General features: G+C 33.7%; 1 protein-coding gene across 2 annotated transcripts in view; it reads left to right on the forward strand.

The window, feature by feature from the left end:
- LOC135218674 (uncharacterized) overlaps window positions 1-23,260 on the forward strand; it is a 384,870-nt gene that overhangs the window by 12,359 nt on the left and 349,251 nt on the right. Inside the window, exon 1 of one of the 2 annotated variants that reach the window (XM_064255126.1) lies at window positions 1,187-1,437. The exons of the other annotated variant lie outside the window; for it this stretch is intronic. The gene's annotated coding sequence lies outside the window, so the exon portion shown is untranslated. Of the gene's footprint in view, window positions 1-1,186; window positions 1,438-23,260 lie in introns of those variants that run through there. 2 annotated transcript variants of the gene reach the window in all.

The following is a 23,260-nucleotide window of genomic DNA, read 5'->3' on the forward strand; positions in this document are numbered from 1 at the left end:
TTTCGCTATCAGAATTTTATGGATTATAGATTTAAAGTATTGAAATATTGTATTATGAAGCATAAATTTACTCTCTCTCTCTCTCTCTCTCTCTCTCTCTCTCTCTCTCTCAAACGGATAGTTCTTCAGAGCAAGGTTGCTATAAAAGGGCTTATGTTTCTGGTATGTTCCTTGTGAATAATAATAATAATAATAATAATAATAATAATAATAATAATAATAATAATAGAGGAAAAATTCAGAGAGAGAGAGAGAGAGAGAGAGAGAGAGAGAGAGAGAGAGAGAGAGAGAGAGAGAGTGTCTTCAAAAAGAAAAAAATGGACCGGTATCAAATCAAATTTATTCAAGCACTATTGGGCCAGGCGTATGTCAAGCCGAAATAGGAATATTAATTATTTTATGCTGAGGAGTTCATTCAGCTTATGCAATGGAGGCTCCTAAGTATGCTACTTTTGTTATTTAATGTTTTGTTTATACTCGCACACATGGGAAATTCAGTTCGAAGTATCACTGGCGCCAGCGTATTCAATCTCGGAGGAGATTATAACATATGAATGAGTAGCTTATTGAGTAATACAGTTTCCAGATGGGTGTAAGATTACGGAATGCATCCGGTTACGTTTCTTCTCGTTTCTGTATATTTTCGGGAGAAAGTGGACCGAAAGGCGTTACGTCAGCGTGATTCGCCAATCTCGAAGCAGCCGGAAACGCCGTGGATAAAATTGACCACGCCCCCCCTCCCCTCCCTCCCCTCCCTCCCCTCTCTTCTCTCTCTCTCCCCGCACAATCCGCGATTTCCCCGCGTAAATTCCCCTAAGTAGGTGACCGGGTCAAGATTTTCGGAGGTTCGCGAGGTGCCGTCTTCCGTCGCATCGGGCCGCGCGATCAGACGCTAAACGAAGAAGTCATCTGCTCCCTCTCCATCTTCTTCTTCTTCTTCTTCTTCTCCCCGAAAAGCCGAGAGACTCTTCTCCTGTCGGGCGAGTGATTTCCGCAAAGCCAAATAAAAATGTCTCGGGGCTTATCATTTTCGTGGATGAAATCGTCAAGATGGCGGAGGAGGCAGCACGTGGCTGTGGCGGCGGAGGGGCGCGTGCGCGATCTTCCAGCATCAGGTGAGTGCCAGGGGAGGTGAGGATGACGGTGGGCGGGACACGGCGGGAGGAGCTTCAGTGTTGGCCTGCCATCCGTGAAGGAAGGAGGTAGCGCATGGCTCTCTCCGGGCCCTCGGAGCCTTTCCTCCCCGTATGATCGCTCGTGTTGATTTCATTTCGAGAGCTCTGTCTCCGCATGAGAAGCGACTGAAACCTTTGTATTTGTATGTTTATCTATATAAAAAATATATAGATCTTAGTTGTATGGTAGATAGAACTGGCGACGGTTTGCAAAACGAGGTGGTAACTTCCCAGATGCTACATTTTTGCGTACGATTCGATGGTATGTATAGAAGCACTTCATGTTTTTCTCCGTTTTAAACCTACACATTAATTTGAGGGATGTTCAGTTGAAACTTACATTTACTTATATCAACTTGTATAGTGGTTATATAAAGATGTATAGTTCCTCTACTGGAAGAGTTTTTCCTGGAATAATTCATGCATCATTTACACACTTTTCATTTAAAAAAAAAACCAAAGCTGAATAAGGGAAAGATTACAGATTAAAATTTTATCAATCAATTTTTCAAGGGGAATTGATCACAGATAACATTCTTAACATACCGAAAAATATAATGAAAATCATGAATAACGAGTATGCAGTAAAAGTACATAGATCTATATAGATATCAGTTATACACAGTTATATACCATGGGAGTCATGGCATCTCGCATAGAAATAAATATCAGTCCATTACAAATGCGGCCAAATATCTAGACGTTTAATGATCCACTCGATGTCCTCATGGGTGGGTGGTCTCTTTCAAACAGCAACGTCACAGGAGGACCTTTGAATGGGCATTCCGTAGAATTTCGCAGAAATGGGAATATTATCTTTAGAGGACTGTCTCTGCATTTAATAATCGATGTCATATCTTCATGGAGGATTTGAATCACTACTTTAGCGTGGTTTTATTTTTGCTATTTAGGAGCATAATTTTGAATAATTTTTTTATATTTTGTTCATTATAAATAGTTATAAATAAATGCATTTTTAGTATATATACCAAGTAATAGAAAATTCATTTTAGTTTAACAGCCATAAGAAAATTATTAAACCCATTAGGTCAATATTTGTGAATAACGTAGGACTATATAGCACTCAAAAATACATCATAAAATAGAATAGGAAAAACTACAATTTTCCAAGATACCTTAAGAAAGCCGAATTAAAACAAAATGGTATCATTATATCCACAGCTTACAAATAAACCGAAGACGCCCTTCAATAATGAAAAGGTAAACTTGAGAGACTGTACAGATCAAGCCTAGCAAACTGCCTTTCGAAACAAACATACGAACGAACGCTGAATAGGCCTATAGAAATTCGGAGAAGGGGAAAGCCGAGCGTTAGGCCTCCTTCGGCACAAGGCTCACTATATACATCGGGGAGGAAGCGTTGAAGAAGTCTTCTTCAAGTTGGCGGACGCGGGCCTTTGGCAGAGAGGGAAACTGCGGAAAACGGACCGCCGAATTTTTTCCCCGGAAGTTCCGAGAAAGTGGCGGTTTGCGTTCTTCGTCGGTGACGTTGGGCGTCAAGTTCTGGATATGTTTGAGCTTTGTGATGAGGCCGCTAAAGCGGCTTAAGACGGGAATTCGTAGCGGGAATGAATCGCTCGAGTGAATTGGATTTCGCTCCAGCCGTTGATCATAATTTCTCGCAGGTTTTTGTGAATATGAATTCACGCTTTTTCCTTGCCTTCATTTTTCGGTTTTAACCTAACGCTATACATCACGAAATACCACTTATAACAACAACTGTTTCATACCTACACTATTTCTTAAATGAATCTATATCACATAATCCAAACTGTAATGCTGTTGTTATTATATTTTGTAGTGTTTCAAAAAACTAAGCATAGTGGAAATATAATCTAAGCAATATATAAAAGTTTAAACGTAACGCCAGTGAAACGATATTTGATTCTTAGTGTCGTAGAAACGTGATCGCTTTTGAAAGATCTTCAAGCTGCTGTCGGTATGTTGTTTTAGCTATTGTTCATTTTGTTTTTCTTTACTGTTACAACTATTTAATCAAACAAAAGTCCCTCACCTACGTTTGCCAGATAATACAAGCAATTCATGTTTTATCTTTTATCTGCTCTGCAGTAAATCTTTAAATAAATACAGAAGAAACATCTTGGGCTACTCAACGAAGATAATAGGTCACTAAGAAACAATAATAATTGACTTGTTACCATTGGATACCAGCGCCGTCAAGTTATAACAAAACGGATAAAAAATTAATTAGATATTAGACGATTGTGTTTATGTTAGGGTATCATGTTATCTTCCTTCGAGTTTCTTAGATTCTGTACTTTTTCCAAGGGAATGTGTTAATGAATACCATGTATAAATGTATAGATAGAAAAATATCTTATATGTTGTATATGTGCAGTATGTATGCATGATATATATATATATATATATATATATATATATATATATATATATATATATATATATATTATATATATATATTATATATTATAATATATATATATATAATTATATATTATTATAAATATAAATTAATATTAAATATATATAATTGTATGTATGTATGTATGTGTGTGGGTGTTAGTGTGTTTGTTGTATGCAAGTTTCGTGCTTGTGCCAATATACGTGTATCTAATAGAAATATCCATTAAATTTGCAATTGAAAATCTTTTTAAACAATCAGTGCAGCAGCAGTTTTGCTCTTAAGGTGTCACGGAAATATATAAAAATAAAAAAAAAAAAATCTTCGGTCACGAACGAATGAGATTCATCCACCTGAAATCTAAATAGTAAGACTTGATCTATTTCTATTTCTCGCTTCTTGAAGCGCTCAAACAGCTGACCCGTGAATGTAAATAGCAATTTCCCAGAACTTCTGTCGTTCATATAAAGATCTTTGCAGTTCCATGAGGATCTAACAGAAAATAACCCATGGCACACGAACGAATATTTTCATTATTAATGAGTGATATGTATAAGGGTACATAAGCAAGACTGTGTTAAATTGCGTGGTTACTGACAAGTCATTTCTGAATGACGATGCACATTTATAAAGCAGTAGAAATAATAAGGAAAATAAGTTTTCCGTAAAGTAGTATGTCTCGGTGATCAATGAGTTGATATGTATATAAAAAAAACCTTTGTATTTGTATTTATTTTCAAAATATTAGATCTGATGTATTCATTCTTCAGTATAGACAGATTTCAACGGTATAATTAACTGAAAATTTGCAGTAGATAAAATTAGCGTAACTGAATCGCTAGCGTTTTTATTTGCTTCTAATTAAGAAATTTGGGTTCAAATAGATTGTGTACTTTTTACATTTTATAATTATTTTGTTTTCTATTCATTCATTTATATAATTTTATTATATCTAAATATATATGTATATATATATATATATACATACAATATCTATCTGTATATATAATATATATATACCTACAAAAATATATATATATACATCTGCATATTGTACACACACACACACACACACACATATATATATATATATATATATATATATATATATATATATATATATATATATATATATATATATATATATATATATATATATATATATATGTAGTTCGGAGAATATGCGACATTCTCTCTCTCTCTCTCTCTCTCTCTCTCTCTCTCTCAAATCTGTTGGCAAAACTTCGATCAATAACCATGGTAGCGTTAGTTATCACCGCATGAAATTTGTAATCCTTTCCTCCATATCTGACCTCTTCCTTCACATGATGAATAAAGTAGAAAAATTTCGAATCAGTCAAAACAGCGTTTAAAAATTTTTTTTTTTTAAAGCCCTACAACAACAGATAACAACAGTAACAGTAACAGCAACACCGCCATCAACAGCAACAACAGTCAAAGGCAACAAAATCTCGTTTGTTTATGTGAATTTCAGAGCATATGTGAAAAATGCCTCCAGGCAGCAGCCACTGCTATTTCATCGGCATTATTTCTGCAACGAATTATTTTTGCGCAGATCTTTTTTTTCTCTTTTTTATTGTAAATATTGAGTTTTTTTTTTTTAGAACTTATTTATCGCCGGATGACGTATGGAGTACAAAATAGATATTATTGACACGACCGGTTATTATCATTGCAAATAAAGGCCGCCTTATGACTTTTCAACGTTAATGAAATACTCAGATTGAGTGCTTTTTTGTTGATTATTATTATTATTATTATTATTATTATTATTATGATTATTATTATTATTATTAATATTATTATTATTATTATTATGATTATTATTATTATTATTATTATTATTATTATTATTATTATTATTATTATTATTGAATATTCACGTCAATCACTAAGATGTTCAAAACGTGCTCAATGATGTAGGTAATAACTAGTTAAGAAAATATATAATTTAATACTTTTGACATATATTTTTATTATATATTTACACTTACATCAGTGTGGATTTCTGTACCCTTATTATTATTATTATTATTATTATTATTATTATTATTATTATTATTATTATTATTATTATTATTAATTATTATTATTATTATTCCATTAAGAATGAACCCTATTCAAAAGGAACCATCCCACTGAGGCCACTGACTTGAAATTCAAGCTTCCAAAGTGTATGGTGTTCATTGGAAAGAAGTAACAGAAGGTTATGGGAAATACAGAAAGAGATCACTTTTCAGAAAAACAGATAGATTTATAAGTAAATAAATATATAAAACATTTCAGTAAAATATTAAAATGAGAGTTGAATTATGTTAGGATAATTTCCATTTATTAGATGCTGTTTAGGCTCCTTATTCTAGTTGTAAAGATAACTGGAATAGTCTCGCAGAAATATTTTCTAATAGATTTATTATAGATAAATAGAATATAAATAATTTCCCGAGTGTCCTACCAGCATGGCGGCGAGGCTACCCGGCGAGATCGCGTCGGAGGGCAGATTTCCTAAATCTTTAATAATAATAATAATAATAATAATAATAATAATAATGATAAATAATAATAATAATAATAATAATAATAATAATAATAATAATAATAATAGTAATACTGTTAAAGAGAATGGCAGAATTAAGCGAGGTGATTTTATATATTGTTCTCTTTAACAGTATTTGCCTAAGAGAGGGTCTTCTACCAAAATAATAATAATAATAATAATAATAATAATAATAATAATAATAATAATAATAATAATAATAATAATACTGTTAAGAAGAATGGCAGAATTATGCGAGGTGATTTTATATTGTTCTCTTAACAGTATTTGCCTAAAAGAGGGTCTTCTACCAAAATAATAATAATAATAATAATAATAATAATAATAATAATAATAATAATAATAATAATTCAGACGCAGAATTTTATACTGTGTACGAGCGGAAGTCTCAAGGTTTTGGTATTTGTAGTCATCACACGTGCTACCATCACAATTTGCACCGTCAGCCTCTACAGGAGAGAGAGAGAGAGAGAGAGAGAGAGAGAGAGAGAGAGAGAGAGAGAGAGAGACAAACTCTCGAGGCTTTTGTGGGCTCAGCAGTTCGTTTGTGTGACGACCGAGTGGTGCCATTGTGTCGTTGGCACTCTTGACCCTCAGACCCCTCCTCTGACACCTTTCTTCTCCCTGCCCCTCCCTCCCCCCTTCTCTGACTCTTGTACTACATCGGTGCCCTTACCCTGACCCTAACCCCCCTCCACCCAAGAGCCCGTGCGTGCCATTCAACCGGGGACTCTCGGATCCTCTTATCCGTCTTCGGTTACCGACTTATTTCCTTCGTTACTCGGGCGGTCGTGCAGAGGTCGTTACGCGGTGCCTGGGGTCCGCTCCGATGCATGCTGTTTCTCGTCCAGTATTCATATAAATGATCTTATTTACTAATTGCCCGAGAGAGGCAAGAAAGTAGATATGAACTCATCAAACGCAAGTGGCGTTCGATTCTGAACTGCGAGGGTGCAGAAAATCAAGAAATAAACGTGCTTCGATTTTCACGGGCCAGGCTTAACCGCTAGGAATCGGAAGGCAACAAAAAATAGGAAGTTCGTAGTCTGAAATTTTCTCATTGTGCAAAAATATTTTCATAGGACGTTGCAGTCTCATTTCCTTTTCTAACTCAAATTGAAAAGATACAAGAAAAAATGACCCAATTCACTGTTCAGTCTTATTTCCTTTTTTAATCCAAATTGAAAAGATACAAGAAATAAAAAGATCCAAATGACTGTTCAGTCTCATTTCCTTTTTTGACCCAAATTGAAAAGATACAAGATAAAAAGAGCCAAATGGCTGTTCTGTCTCATATCCTCTTTTAACGCAAATTGAAAAGATAGGGAAAAAAACTCAAAATGACTGTTCTGTCCCATTTCCTTTTTTGACCCCAACCGAAAAGATACAAGATCAAAATGTCAAAATGACGGTTCAGTCTCATTTCCTTTTATTACCCAAATTGAAAAGAAACAAACAAAAAAGACCCAAATGAGTGTTCAGTCCCATTTCCTTTTTGGACCCCCAACCGAAAAGACACAAGCAAAAGATGAAAAATAAAGGGAAAGGAAGCTTACAAGTATCATGGAAACCAAAAGCAAAGAGATCACGCCAAAACTTAGCTGCAGAAACAGAGAGGAACTTTCACGGGATTTCAAAAATATGCGCTCTACCCATTTGACAACAACAAGAGTTCTCCTACTCGTTGGAAGAATGGTTTACGTGCTCGCCTACTGATTCGGTAGCCACGAGTTGGACTCCCCGCTCTACCAACTTTGAATCAGAGGAATTTGTTTCTGGTGGTTAGAAATTCCTTTCTCGATATGATGTGGTTCGGATCCCACAATAAGCTGTAGGTCCCGTTGCTAGGTAACCAATTAGTTCCTAGCCACGTCCAAATATCTAATCCTTCAGGTCAGCCCAAGGAGAGCTGTTAATCAGCTCAGTGGTCTGGCTAAACTAAGATATACTTTTTCTGTTTTTTTATAATGTCAGTGCGAGATCCAGACATGTTAGTAATTCGTCTGTGTTCCGGTCTCTCTCTCTCTCTCTCTCTCTCTCTCTCTCTCTCTCTCTCTCTCTCTCTAGGATTTAAATATTTTAGCGATAACTACTCTCCTTGATTCCGTGCTGACTTCTTGATACATTTATCAAGTTCCCTTTTGATATTTAGAATTCTTCCTGCTCTTCCTTTTAAGGTCTATTTTCCTGCAGAGGTTATAATAAATGCAGTCTAGTACTGTAATAGATATGTTCTGTTTGTGATGATAATTTTCTTTAATTATGTCAAAATGGTAATAGAATTAGCGATGCCCGAGGAAGTTGTTCGTTTTAAACGTTGTTATGAATTATTAAAGTGTAGATAGACGGTAAAATTCTGGAGAGAGAGAGAGAGAGAGAGAGAGAGAGAGAGAGAGAGAGAGAGAGAGAGCAAATAAGGTCACGTTGATGTAGTCCGTAGAAGAAAAAAACTGGTATATATAAAATATGTACGAAGGAGGATAAATGTTTTCAATGAATCTTTTCTCTTTCGTAGTTAGAAATATAAACTTTTTCACGTCAACGAACTGTTCATTCAAGTTGGCTAAGGTACAACTTCCAAGTGGAAGCTACACAATAGACGATTGGATGATAAAATATATTTCTCTATAAAAACTACTACAGGACTTTATCTTGCCATCGAGAAGTAATGGACAAACAGAAGTAAAAATAATAACTAAAACATAACTTAGACAATTCTGCTACTTCATCATCATCTGTGAAATCCGGTAACTTGCTATTTAGTCTTCATACAATGAGATTTAATCGCTCATTTGAATATTATTCGTCTCTAGACTTCATTTATAAAAATATTTGGTTTTGTCAGAAAACTGGTAGAATTGAGAGCTCATAAATTCTGCAATAAAGCCGAAGTTCTATATTTAGATGACATTGGAAATCCCGTTATTTCTTTGCTCCCTACTTTTTTTTTTAGAAAGAAAGAAAAAACAAGAATATTCCAGTGTCTAACGTTCACTTATATCAAACAGCAGTAATTAGATGCCAAACGTAGTCTACATTCTCTGATATTGGTTGCAAATGACGCTCTCGAAGGGTTGATTATGAAGGTTTCCCGTGATCGCACGTGACGACAGAACGATGGCTCTTTATGGAATGGATGGATATATATATATATATATATATATATATATATATATATATATATATATATATATATATATATATATATATATATATATATGTGTGTGTGTGTGTGTGGTGTGTGTGTGTGTGTGCGTGCGTGTGGTGGTGTGCGTGCTTGTATACATAAACAAATAATATATTACAGATATGTATATATTATAAGTATATGTGTGTGTGTAAGTATGTATTATAGATATCAGTATGTGTGTGTTGCCGTGTTCGCGCGTGTGTGTGTGCTGTATACATACAAATAAGGTATACATATGTATATATATATATATATATATATATATATATATATATATATATATATATATTATATTATATATATTTTTTATATATTCGTGTGTGTGTATGGGTGTGCGTATGTGTGTTTGAACAAAGGAAAATAGCTGTTTACTAAAATCATAACAATATTACGATAGAGATCAACTATATAAATAAAGAACTCCCGGTCATTCCAGCAAAATTAGCTCTGTGCCGTACCCGTTAATGTGGAAGAATATAAAAACTATCAATAATGTGCAGGTTATTATCTGAGGAGAATAGAGCCCATTCTCATTGTGGCTTTTATCTCATTGACAAAAAAAAAAAAAAAAAAAAAAAAATAAAAAAAAAAAAAAAATGGAAAAGTTCCTTTATCCGGGGCGGGGACCGAAGCTTCTACGGAGTACACCGACCCATAACTCATTAGTTATTAAAGATGTGGCCCTGAATATTTCAAAACATCTGTCAGTGCATCGCTGCTTTAATTTTTACCGACTTTTATTAACCTCCGTCTTTTGCAAGGCCCGTCTGTCTCTAGTTTCGTTGCTATATGCCTCAGTTTGCAGCGTCTGAGTGGTTATTAAGATTTACAAAGAAGATTATCTTAATGCCATCGGTATTTGCACTGTATCAAGATTCACAAGGAAGGTTATTTGAATACTTTCGTGACATACATTGTATTACGATGTACAAAGAAGGGTTTGTGAGTATTATCGTGACATACATGTCTGAAGATTGACAAAAACGGGGGGGGGGGGGGGGGGGGGGGGGAGTATTTGAATTTATCGTGAAATACGTTTATTACAAATTTACAAAGAAGGGTTTGTGAGTATTATCGTGACATACATGTCTGAAGATTGACAAAAAACTGGAGGGGGGTGCCTGTATTTGAATATTATCGGGAAATACATCGTGTTAGGATTACAAATGAGGGTATGTGAGTATTATCTTGAAATACGTTGTATCAAGATTTACAAAGGATGGTATGTGAATGTTATCGAGAAAAGCATTATATGAAGATTTTAAAAAAAGGGGGTATATGAATATTCTCGTGATATACATCGTATTAGGATTTACAAAGCTAGGTATTGGAATATTATCGTGACTTATATTGTATTATGTTTTACAAAGGAGGATATTTGAATATTATCGTGAAATACGTTGTATCAAGATTTACAAAGGAGGGTATATGAATATTAGCGTGAAATGCATTATATGAAGATTAAAAAAAAAAGTATTTGAATATTTTCGTGATATACATCGTATTAAGATTTACAAAGTTAGGTATTTGAATATTATCGTGACATACATTGTATTACGATTTACAAAGGAGGGTATTTGATAATGATCGTGAAATACACTGTATCAAGATTCACAAAGGAGGGTATTTGAACACTATCGTGATATGCATCGTATTAAGATTTACAAAGGAAGGTATTTGAATATTATCATCAAATACAATGCATTTATCGAGATTTACAGAGGAGGGTATTTGAATATTACCGAGAAATACATTGTATAAAGATTTACAAAGAGGAGTACTTGAATATTATCATGACATATATTGTATGAAGATTTACAAAGATGGGTAATTGAATATTGCCGTGTTATAAGTAATATTAGGATTCACTAAGAAGGTATTTGAATATTTTCGTTATACGGATTGTTTTAAGATTTATAAAGAAGGTATTTGAATATTATCTTGACACACATCGTATTTCATATGCTAATATTTTAATATCTCCATTGTTTTGCACTGAATGACGAGATTATCATCTATTTTTCTTTACGCTTAATATTTAGCTTCGTGGCGTAACTTATCGATAAATAAAAATGGTGAATACTAAACCATCATTTCTCTGAAAATATTTTCTACGCTAAGACTAAGTCGCCCATCAACGGACAAGCAAATTTCAAAGTTCATCGTGTGATTCACTATTTTCCGTTCCCCGTGAAACAGTAATGTTTGCTTTGTTTGTATAAACAGTGAAAGAGCAACGCTAGCACCATTGGATCGGCCATCACACGTAAAGGTTTTAGGCTTTCCTGTTTAATAAAAAAAAAAAAAACAATTGCTGGGTTTTAGACATTTTCATCTTTCAAAACAACTGCTTTCCTATCTTACAGGATTTAGAAAATGAATCATTACTTGTCTGTCTGTAATCTACTTATATATCTAATATGTATGATTTTTAATATGAATATATATATATATATATATATATATATATATATATATATATATATATATATATATATATATATATATAATTTACAGTTCACGTTTTACCAGATGGGCTTGTAATTGTCATAACCGCACTGCCCTCTGAACTTCTCAAATTATTCAAGCTTTCTGGATACATTTGTTACTTCAGAACCTTAAATCCAGTTATTCTAATGTCCTTAGCAGCATTCGAGCCCGCATACAGAGTATCAGAACGTGACCACGTTGCCGACCTATTTTCAGAAATATTAATGCAGGAATTCCATTTAAGATCCAGCTCACTAAACCTTGGGGATAACTTACACCCAAGCAGCATTCAAGTGATAGGTGCTCTGTCACCAGCAGGATTCGAACTGTCGGCTAGTTTGGAAACAGCGACAGAGAGTGACTTTGGCCACCCAGCCTTTGAGCATCAGGCTAGCTGCGTCACTGTCTGTCGTTGCTTCCAAACCAGCCAACGATTCGAACTCCCCCTGGGATGAAAAACACTTGCACTTGTTGGTCATAATTCCCTTTGGGTGTAAGTTATTCCCAAAGGAGAATGAAGTGGATGTTAAAAAAGTAATTTGTCTATATATACATATATATATATATATAGATATATATATATATATATATATGTATGTATATATATATATAATATATATAATAATTATATAATATATACAGTGTATATATAACAGTATATCTATATATACATTATAATATATATATATATATATATATATATAATATATATATATATATATATATATATATATATATATATATATATATCATATGTGTATGTATGAAACAATTTTTATTGCCTTTCTTATCCACAACTTTGAAATTGATAAACATAAACTACCTGTTTCTTATAGAATACATTCTATTTTATATGACAAAGAACCAATATCATAACCGTCCCTTAGAATATTAGACTAATTATAATGAAAGTTCAACTGGGGGAGATTCATGTCATATTCAGTTTTTTCCTATTTCGATTTAGGGTTTTGTTACTTTTAAAAAGAGCAAATATCTATTTAAATCTAAGTAGAAGGATAAGATTTATTTTCCCGTGGAACATGGTCTTTGATTTGCATCATTTGGAAGCCATTGCAGTTAAGGAAAATTAGAGGAAGGTAAATACTTGGTTTCATTTATGCCATCAATCAAATGAATTATTTCCAAATCAATTATGACTCTCACAATGACGTCAATCATGCAACCTGCTGAGGACGCTGGATTTGGTTCCCTACTTCCCTTGGCGAAATGTACCCTGACAAAAAATTAACCCATGTCTTCTCCTTGCATAAGTTATTGGCACTGTTTCTCCCGTAGAGTCTGTGATCAGTCAATTTTTAATTAATTCGTCTCTGCCCTGTGAGGTCATTTCCCCCTCATCGTCGTGGAAAAAACGACTTGATAATACTGGGTCATTCAATTTGTCTTCAGTGCCGTTATTCCTTTTGAATTTGCAGAGACGATCACGGGGTAGTTTTTCATCGTTGTTAATTTTATTGTCACCCCGCGGTTATTCCTTCAACGCCCTACGTCAAAGGCATTGATTATCTGTCGCAGCAATGGAAGTTTTCCCTCTCTTGTCACGAAGCGAGTAAGCTCAAACATTTTTGCGTGTTAGAATGGCATGCTTTACTTTCAAGGAATTTGTCACTAAGTCCATACTCAACTATATGTTTCGGCATCCATTAAAAGCAAGGGCAATTTTCTGTAATATTTACATATATAAAGAATAAATCTATGACGACCTTGCGTTCTCACATAGATTAATCTACAGCACACCTTTTATGAAATACATTATGTTCTTTGATTCAATGCTTGATCGTCTGAACATTGATAATGTATGTTATACTCTGAAATATTTGCATATGCCAAAAATAAATCGGTAAATACCTTCCTACTTAAGTAGATTAAAATGCAGTACACCTAATGGGAAATATGTTATATATTCAGAGATACCAAGCTCAATCGTTTAAAGATAAAGACCACAAGAAATATTGAATATACAAAAGAGTCACACACAATTAAACCTCTTTTTCGTGATCGTCGGGTCTTACGGTATATTTAGAGAAATAACGCTTTTACAAATTACGTAATGATGCCTTGGTCAGACCAAAATTCCTCAAAGGTATATGGAATATGATTTGTACGCTGCAGTCTGCAGGTTTTTTTTATTTTATTCTATTTTATTTTATTTTATTATTTTTTGTATATATTCATTGTCATGTATCTGGGGGGCTTTGAAGTTCTCTTGTGCTCAAAACTAAATGCACGTGCCTAGGCAATGCACACTGCTGACTGTTTGTGCATTTTGTGCAGTTTGTGTGCAGTGTTGGCATGACAGAGCCACAGTAGAATACACCGGTTGTTTTATTTCAATGTAATCGAAGACACACATCCATTTCATTCTACGGAATGTCTATCAGATTTGTCGAATGTGAGACAGTGTCTTTGGCGCGTTTATTAGTTTTTTTTGCTGTTGTCTGAGAGACGTTCACTTTAGCAGAATTCTACGACGGTTAAATAACAGGATGTTGTGGTATACACTGCGTATGATATATATATATATATATATATATATATATATATATATATATATATTATATATATATATATATATATATATATATATATATATATATATATATATATATATATATATCTATATATATATATATATATATAGATAGATATATATATTTATATATATATATATATATATATATATATATATATATATATATATATATATATATAATATTTACTATATATACATGTGTGTATTTTATATATATGTATATATATATATATATATATATATATATATATATATATATATATGTGTGTGTGTGTGTGTGTGTGTGTGTGTGTATACACATATTCACAGGCGGAGGTTTCTCTAAAGCCAGCAATACAACGAAGGCAGGGGAAGCACACCAACAGGTCATGAAACTGCCCAAAACCTTAAAGTCCTTGTACTGAATGGAATACCTACATTTATCGGTATGATCCCTTATGTTGGAAAATTCCAACCTATGACTTTTATTTCAAAGGAAAAGAATTACTGTTTTTTTTTTCTTTCTTTCTACAAAACAACCTACTAAGAAAAAACAGTGTGAAGTGATTCACAATCATAAATTGTTTTATGTATCTAATATATATATATATATATATATATATATATATATATATATATATATAATAATATATATGCAGGAAGGTTGGGGCATCTGGAACGCCGTAGATTTAAAATGAATAGGATGGAGAAAAGCCAGCGTAACATCATACATGTATTTTCCAAATTTTCGAGACTTTGGGTCTCATCATCAGGGCTGTAAAATATACAAAATATACAAATTAAAAAAGACTCAGTATTAATATTAATAAAAATTGAAGTACATAAAAGTTAAACATAATAATTTAAAAAATGAACTAAAAAAAAAAAAATGAAATAACAAATATATATATATAAAAAATTAAAAAGTGAAGAATGCTTAAAAGTTAGTACCTATCTCTATGGAGTTAAAAAACTGAGTGACGTTGTCTGGTTTGGAAAGGAGGACGTCAACTATGCTATATATAGAACTGTGGAAGAAGTTCTGACCATTAATGGGGGCACAAGCTGTTTGATTGTTAACGACTCCAAAACAGAGAGAGAATAGTCATTGGGCGCTTGGGTGACAATACGAAAATCCTTATGTGAAAATGATGTTTTACATTTATTACAATGTTCTCGTATGTTAGAAAATTCCTTCGTTTTCAAAGTACATCCCGTACGGTGACTGACTCCGAGATGAGAGTCGATTCTGACTTTGAGCAATCTTTTGGTGGCTCCCACGTATTTCCCGATCTTACATTTCGGGCAAGTAAAGCAATATACCACCAAAGACCGCATCAAAGCCGGAAGTTTATCTTTGTGGGAGAACAAAGAACCCAGAGTTTTAGGATTTTTTGCTATCAACTTAAGATTCACGGCCGGAAAAGTTTTCTGAATGACTTTTTGTATTTGCACCTTAAATGCGTTCGACTGAATGAAAGGTATAGAGGCATATATTAATAATTTAGGCACGTTCGGTGCAAGTTGACGTGGCTGAAATTTATCATTTAAAAAGTTATTGACATATTTCAAGAATAAGGCTGGAGGATACGAATTGTTTTTAAAAAACTGAAGTAAAAATTGGATTTCTCTATGGAAGTTATGCCAGTTGGAAGATAACATATAAGCACGATGTAATAGCGTGGAAATACTATTTAATTTAAATGTTATGGAACAACTGCTATAGAAGTTAGTACCTTGACCTGTGAACGTCGTTTTTCTAAAGACGCTCGTATTAAAACCATGTTCTGTCCTAGTAATTAAAACATCTAAAAAAGCAAGTTGGTTGTCTTGTTCATGTTCGATTGAGAAATTTATATTAGGATGTAGGCCATTGATATATTCCAAGAAAGCTTCAGCTGCTTCTCGGGACCTAAATAGAGCAATAGTGTCATCCACATATCGCTTATAAAAGAGAGGGCGATATGATAAGGGGACAACCATCCAGCATTTGTTCCTCAAAAGAGCACATAAAGGCGTTAGCCATAACTGGGCCAAGTGGCGACCCCATCGAAACACCATCAACTTGTTTAAAAACTTTCTCGTTAAAAATAAAGTGAGTGTCCTGCACTGCAATTTCAAGAAGTTTCTTAAAATTATCCTTATTAAAACCATGATATAAAACATTTTCCTCGTAAAAGATCTTATCTAAAATTATGTCAACCGTCGCCTGCAACGGTATGTTCGTAAAAAGAGATGCGACATCCAAACTCACCATATATAAGTCAACATCCTGTGGTAGAATATCAGGTACAAGGTTAGCAGAATTGAGTAAAACGTATTCATTATTTGCAAATGGCTGTAGCAATGGTACTAAGAATTTTGCTATCTGGTAATTTGGGGTATTGTATGCAGCCAAAATTGGTCGTAAAGGAACACCATCTTTATGAATTTTAGGAAGTCCATATAACACACCATAGGATGAACCTGAACAATATAATTCTTGGTAAGTGCTTTCGGTTATAATAAAAATGACTATGTACAGAAAATGGATGATATTCTTGAAGATACCACTAAATTTGTTGAAATAGGTGTTCCAACATATCAACCTATATTTAAGGTGGAGGATAAAATCAATAGATTACTCAAAAGTCTCAAAGATCAGAATATTATAACCGAAAGCACTTACCAAGAATTATATTGTTCAGGTTCATCCTATGGTGTGTTATATGGACTTCCTAAAATTCATAAAGATGGTGTTCCTTTACGACCAATTTTGGCTGCATACAATACCCCAAATTACCAGATAGCAAAATTCTTAATACCATTGCTACAGCCATTTGCAAATAATAAATACGTTTTACTCAATTCTGCTAACCTTGTACCTGATATTCTACCACAGGATGTTGACTTATATATGGTGAGTTTGGATGTCGCATCTCTTTTTACGAACATACCGTTGCAGGCGACGGTTGACATAATTTTAGATAAGATCTTTTACGAGGAAAATGTTTTATATCATGGTTTTAATAAGGATAATTTTAAGAAACTTCTTGAAATTGCAGTGCAGGACACTCACTTTATTTTTAACGAGAAAGTTTTTAAACAAGTTGATGGTGTTTCGATGGGGTCGCCACTTGGCCCAGTTATGGCTAACGCCTTTATGTGCTCTTTTGAGGAACAAATGCTGGATGGTTGTCCCTTATCATATCGCCCTCTCTTTTATAAGCGATATGTGGATGACACTATTGCTCTATTTAGGTCCCGAGAAGCAGCTGAAGCTTTCTTGGAATATATCAATGGCCTACATCCTAATATAAATTTCTCAATCGAACATGAACAAGACAACCAACTTGCTTTTTTAGATGTTTTAATTACTAGGACAGAACATGGTTTTAATACGAGCGTCTTTAGAAAAACGACGTTCACAGGTCAAGGTACTAACTTCTATAGCAGTTGTTCCATAACATTTAAATTAAATAGTATTTCCACGCTATTACATCGTGCTTATATGTTATCTTCCAACTGGCATAACTTCCATAGAGAAATCCAATTTTTACTTCAGTTTTTTAAAAACAATTCGTATCCTCCAGCCTTATTCTTGAAATATGTCAATAACTTTTTAAATGATAAATTTCAGCCACGTCAACTTGCACCGAACGTGCCTAAATTATTAATATATGCCTCTATACCTTTCATTCAGTCGAACGCATTTAAGGTGCAAATACAAAAAGTCATTCAGAAAACTTTTCCGGCCGTGAATCTTAAGTTGATAGCAAAAAATCCTAAAACTCTGGGTTCTTTGTTCTCCCACAAAGATAAACTTCCGGCTTTGATGCGGTCTTTGGTGGTATATTGCTTTACTTGCCCGAAATGTAAGATCGGGAAATACGTGGGAGCCACCAAAAGATTGCTCAAAGTCAGAATCGACTCTCATCTCGGAGTCAGTCACCGTACGGGATGTACTTTGAAAACGAAGGAATTTTCTAACATACGAGAACATTGTAATAAATGTAAAACATCATTTTCACATAAGGATTTTCGTATTGTCACCCAAGCGCCCAATGACTATTCTCTCTCTGTTTTGGAGTCGTTAACAATCAAACAGCTTGTGCCCCCATTAAATGGTCAGACTTCTTCCACATCTTCTATATATAGCATAGTTGACGTCCTCCTTTCCAAACCAGACAACGTCACGCAGTTTTTTAACTCCATAGAGATAGGTACTAACTTTAAGCATTCTTCACTTTTTAATTTTTTATATATATATATTTGTTATTTCATTTTTTTTTTTAGTTCATTTTTTAAATTATTATGTTTAACTTTTATGTACTTCAATTTTTTATTAATATTTAATACTGAGTCTTTTTTAATTTGTATATTTTGTATATTTTACAGCCCTGATGATGAGACCCAAAATCTCGAAAAATTTGGGAAGGAAAATACATGTATGATGTTACGCTGGCTTTTCTCCATCCTATTCATTTTATATATATATATATATATATATATATATATATATATATATATATATATAATATATATATATGCCCATATATATAAATGTAAATACACATAAATATACATATTCATATTTTGCTATATAATCATCTGACAGTCCTTCCTTACAATGACCAAGCATTATTAATTGCAGGTGTTTTAACATGACGAAAAACATACACCGGTTGAAACAACAGGTTTTCTATTTTTAGAACTTGTTCCACAATATGCAAATGATATCTGCGTAACCCTAATGTCTCTAGTTTTAAATGCTAGCGTTAGATATGGGGCAGTGTTTCCTAATATAGAATGCTGCATTCTCTTAGCTCTTCTTCCGCTTAAAAGCTGCAATTCTACTCTATAATTTTAGTCGTTGTGAGGGAATGCGATATATTTACCCATTGAAATTACACAATGAAGAGAAGTGGTTGGCTTCTGTTAGGCGGTGGAAAGTAATGCATGAGCTGGTAGATTTTGTAAGGAGTGCCATTTTGATCAGCTCACCAACATTTATTGCATATCTTTATAAAAATTTCCAGTAATAACAGGAAATGACTGGAAAGACTCTTAAGCTTCCAAAGGAGAATCTAGCTGATAAGAACCGAATGCCAAGATTTACCCGGTATGTTTTCCCAGGATGCACTAAAATGCCAAGTTTGGATTAACCCTCTCCCATGTAGCGCATATATATTTTTTTGGGAACGCTGTTAATTTTATGTTGGCTGCAAGGTCGCCCCCTCTAACCACAAGGTACACTTACTGGTCGATTATCCAAGTCTTAAAGGCTTCCGAGTTCGTCTCCTCTCCGATTGCCGGGATGAAGATGGTAGTTAACCTCTTTCCATGATTCTGTGTAAATCTAGTGGTATATTCCGTTTGCTCTCTCTCTCTCTCTCTCTCTCTCTCTCTCTCTCTCTCTCTCTCTCTCTCTCTCTCCTTTTCGAGAACCAAATATTTTTAAGAATAAATGATTTAATGTAAATTTCTATTTTTTCGCAAAAAAGATTAATTTATATAGTTTCTGGTCTATTGTAAATTTTCTTTTTCGTTTTTTCAAAATGTAAAGTTTACTGTATAATTTCATTACATTACATGTAAAAAGATTATGGATGTCAAGCAAAAAAGCATTTATAAAAAAATGAATTAATGAATGAATGGTTTAATGAATATTGCTTTCATGATCGTAATTAACTTTGAATGAAATGAAATATAGCAAGTAATATAAATTCCCGTTCCTGCTAAATCATTCTTATTTTGATCATAATCTACAAACGCATATCAGTCATCGCTATTATACATACACACATATATATATATATATATATATATATATATATATATATATATATATATAATATATTGTATATGATATATATATTATATATACTTTATATATATATATATATATATATATATATATATATATAATATATATATATATATATATATATATATATATATATATATATATATATATATATATATATATATATATTGGTGGGTGTATGTTAGTGTTCATTTAAAAAAAGTTTCAGTCAGATAGATAACGAAAAAAGACCTGTGAAGTACTGTCACCTGTTGTGTGGAATACTTCCATAAATATAAACGATTCGCTCCGCTCGTAATAAACTACATTCCTTACAAGATGAAAAACCAGGACTTCAATATTATCACGTGAGAAGCCTTCGACGTCACTCTTTTGGTTTGAATATTTGAAACCCTTTGGAGGAGTAAAGCTTAAACAGATCTGAGTAAAATGGTGGTATTCATTACCACATGACGCTGGTCCAGTAAATTGATATTGTTTCTTGAGCATAGACAGCATAGTCTCCCAATCAAACTAGCCTTTACCCGGGCCGTTTTCATCAAAAAAATAGTTCCAATAATATCATCCCACGTTATGACGTCACTCGCGCAGCCGAAGACTTCTGAATCTCAGCTGTCTGCCAGACGCCGTTGTTTCTTGTTACCCTGATTCATATCTCTCCTCCCTTGTTTATGGCCACCTCGCACGTGCTTTATCACAACGCAATTTACCTGGACGTAAATGAATTCGTTTTATGACCCTCATATGAGTTATTAATTAGCCCCATTTCTCTCGTAAAGTATCTTTGATCTATCAACTTTTAATTAAGTTACGTCTTCCGATGCGAGTCCGTTCTTTCCCCCAAACCCCTCGTCGTCGAGGAAATATGGTATAAATGTGACGGGGTCAATCGCATATTCTGAACGTGCGCGTCGTTATGGCTATTTCGCGAATTCTCATCGTCTTTCGCCCAATCTTGGTCGCTGTTTACATTAGTTCCGTCGGTATTTTTATGGACGCTATTGGGCAGTTTTTCTTTCAAGTCTTACTGTTATCTTTTAGTTATTTACTCAATGCGTCCACAGTGATAACATCCAAAGTATTAGCTATCGTTGAAATGCGATTTTTGTTTCGGTTAATATTAGTCCCTTTGAGTGAAGCTGTCAGCATTCTATAATTGTGATAGATTGTCACCATGACAGTATTGATTTCTCGTTGAAATATTTTACATTCTTGGTTGGAATGCAAAATTGAGGACAATGAAGTCATTTAGTGCTGAAAGTAATTTCGAAGCAATTAGCAGATCTGCTTGCTGACTTGCTCTAGCATTTTGAGGGGAACAATACCATTGTATGTTGCCTTTGAATAACTTGTGTTGCTCATGAAAAATGATAATAAAGTCTTGAGAAAATACGAATGTCAACGGAACTGACATATGACTAGCAAAGGGGAACGGTTATTTGTCCCACCCGTAGATCTGACAGGAATGATAGAAGCTGAATCCTATGTGATTGATGAATGATAGAAGCTGAATCATATGTGATTGAGGAATGATAGAAACTGAATCATATGTGAGTGAGGAATGATAGAAGCTGAATCATATGTGATTGAGGAATGATAGAAGTTGAATCATGTGTGAGTGAGGAATGATAAAAGTTGAATCATAAGTGATTGTGATGAGCAGTTTCGTAAGTGATTGACACCTCCAGGTGGCATTAGTGATGACAGCATCAGAGGACTGAAGTGTACCTGCCCTATTGATTTTGATAAAGGGTATTTGATAATGAATGATTACAGGGAAATACGGAATGCAATAACTGCGTCTTGATGAAATAGGGATATGAGATTAAGAGTTTGCTGAATTTGAAAATTTGCGGAAAGAGAGATGGTGACCTAGCAGATATAATTCTTAAGATATGATTTACCTTAAGATTTATAATCTTACGAAGGCAACAACTGTTGGGAGATGGCCAGAGAATTGATGCAATCATGACAAAGATGGAATGATTGGATGTTTCTGTGCCATGAGAAAGACTATCCTTAAATGTAAGCAGGAATTTCTGTAGGTAAAATTCAAAACACAAATCTGGCATTTCTAAGGTTTATCTTCGCACGTCCCAAGCAAAATCACTTAGAAGATAAGTGAAGTTCCCAATGCGGTTAAAAACATTCCAATGATTCATCAAGAATGTTAGATGTGTAATTTGATATAAAGGGCAAATAGTTTATATGAAAAATGGAATCTTTCTCGAGAATGTCCCTAGAGGTTTCCAATGAGAAAATGTTGAAATGTTAAAACATCTTAAAATAGGTTTCACTAGATATTAGGATCATTCACCATCAACTGCAGAAAATCATAACCTTCATAAAAAGCTAATCCTTTTTATACGCAAACACAAATTTTCAACACTGAGTACAAATATGTACATCGTCATTATTAACTGCTTGCGAATACCGGCGCTATAAATTACTGTTTCGATCCAAACCCTCAAATCTCGGAGCGCGTTGCTCGAGCAATGCGCAGCTGGTTATTGCAACATGGATACTTTCCCAGTTATCTAGAAAGATCTGGTCTGTGTAAGCTCCAGAGCAACGGATGGAAAAGCTTTGAAGATCCACCAAAACCCGTTACGTTCAAAACATAAAAAGGTAGTAAGAACGATAAGGAGAATGATGATGCAAGTCACTGTAACATGGTCAATATCAGAGCTAATTTGTCTCTACTCACCATAATCACTCTGAATGTGTTTAAATGTGCCTTAGTTTGCGATATTTTTGCTCGGATGACGACGCTTACCTATCCCACCAGTAATGATAGTCTTGCACTCTTATCAGCTTTTTAACGATATGCTTCGTTGTTACCTAGTTGTGAACAATATTTGCAAACTATCAACCACTAAAACTATCGTTTTCTTTCTTTCTTCGCATTTAGGGGATTCTTGAAACTTCTTCAATCTTGTAGCAATAAAAAAAAACATTGTAAACATATCGTAAGAATGGGTTCTCAAAGATCCACCAGATTGAACGAAATCCCCGTGATTTCCACATTCCTGGTGACTATTCGTAGTCAAATAAAACTACTGACAACAATTCCGCCACCATACA

This window comes from Macrobrachium nipponense, chromosome 9 (genome assembly GCF_015104395.2).
Source record: "Macrobrachium nipponense isolate FS-2020 chromosome 9, ASM1510439v2, whole genome shotgun sequence".
Taxonomy (NCBI): Eukaryota; Metazoa; Arthropoda; class Malacostraca; order Decapoda; family Palaemonidae; genus Macrobrachium; species Macrobrachium nipponense.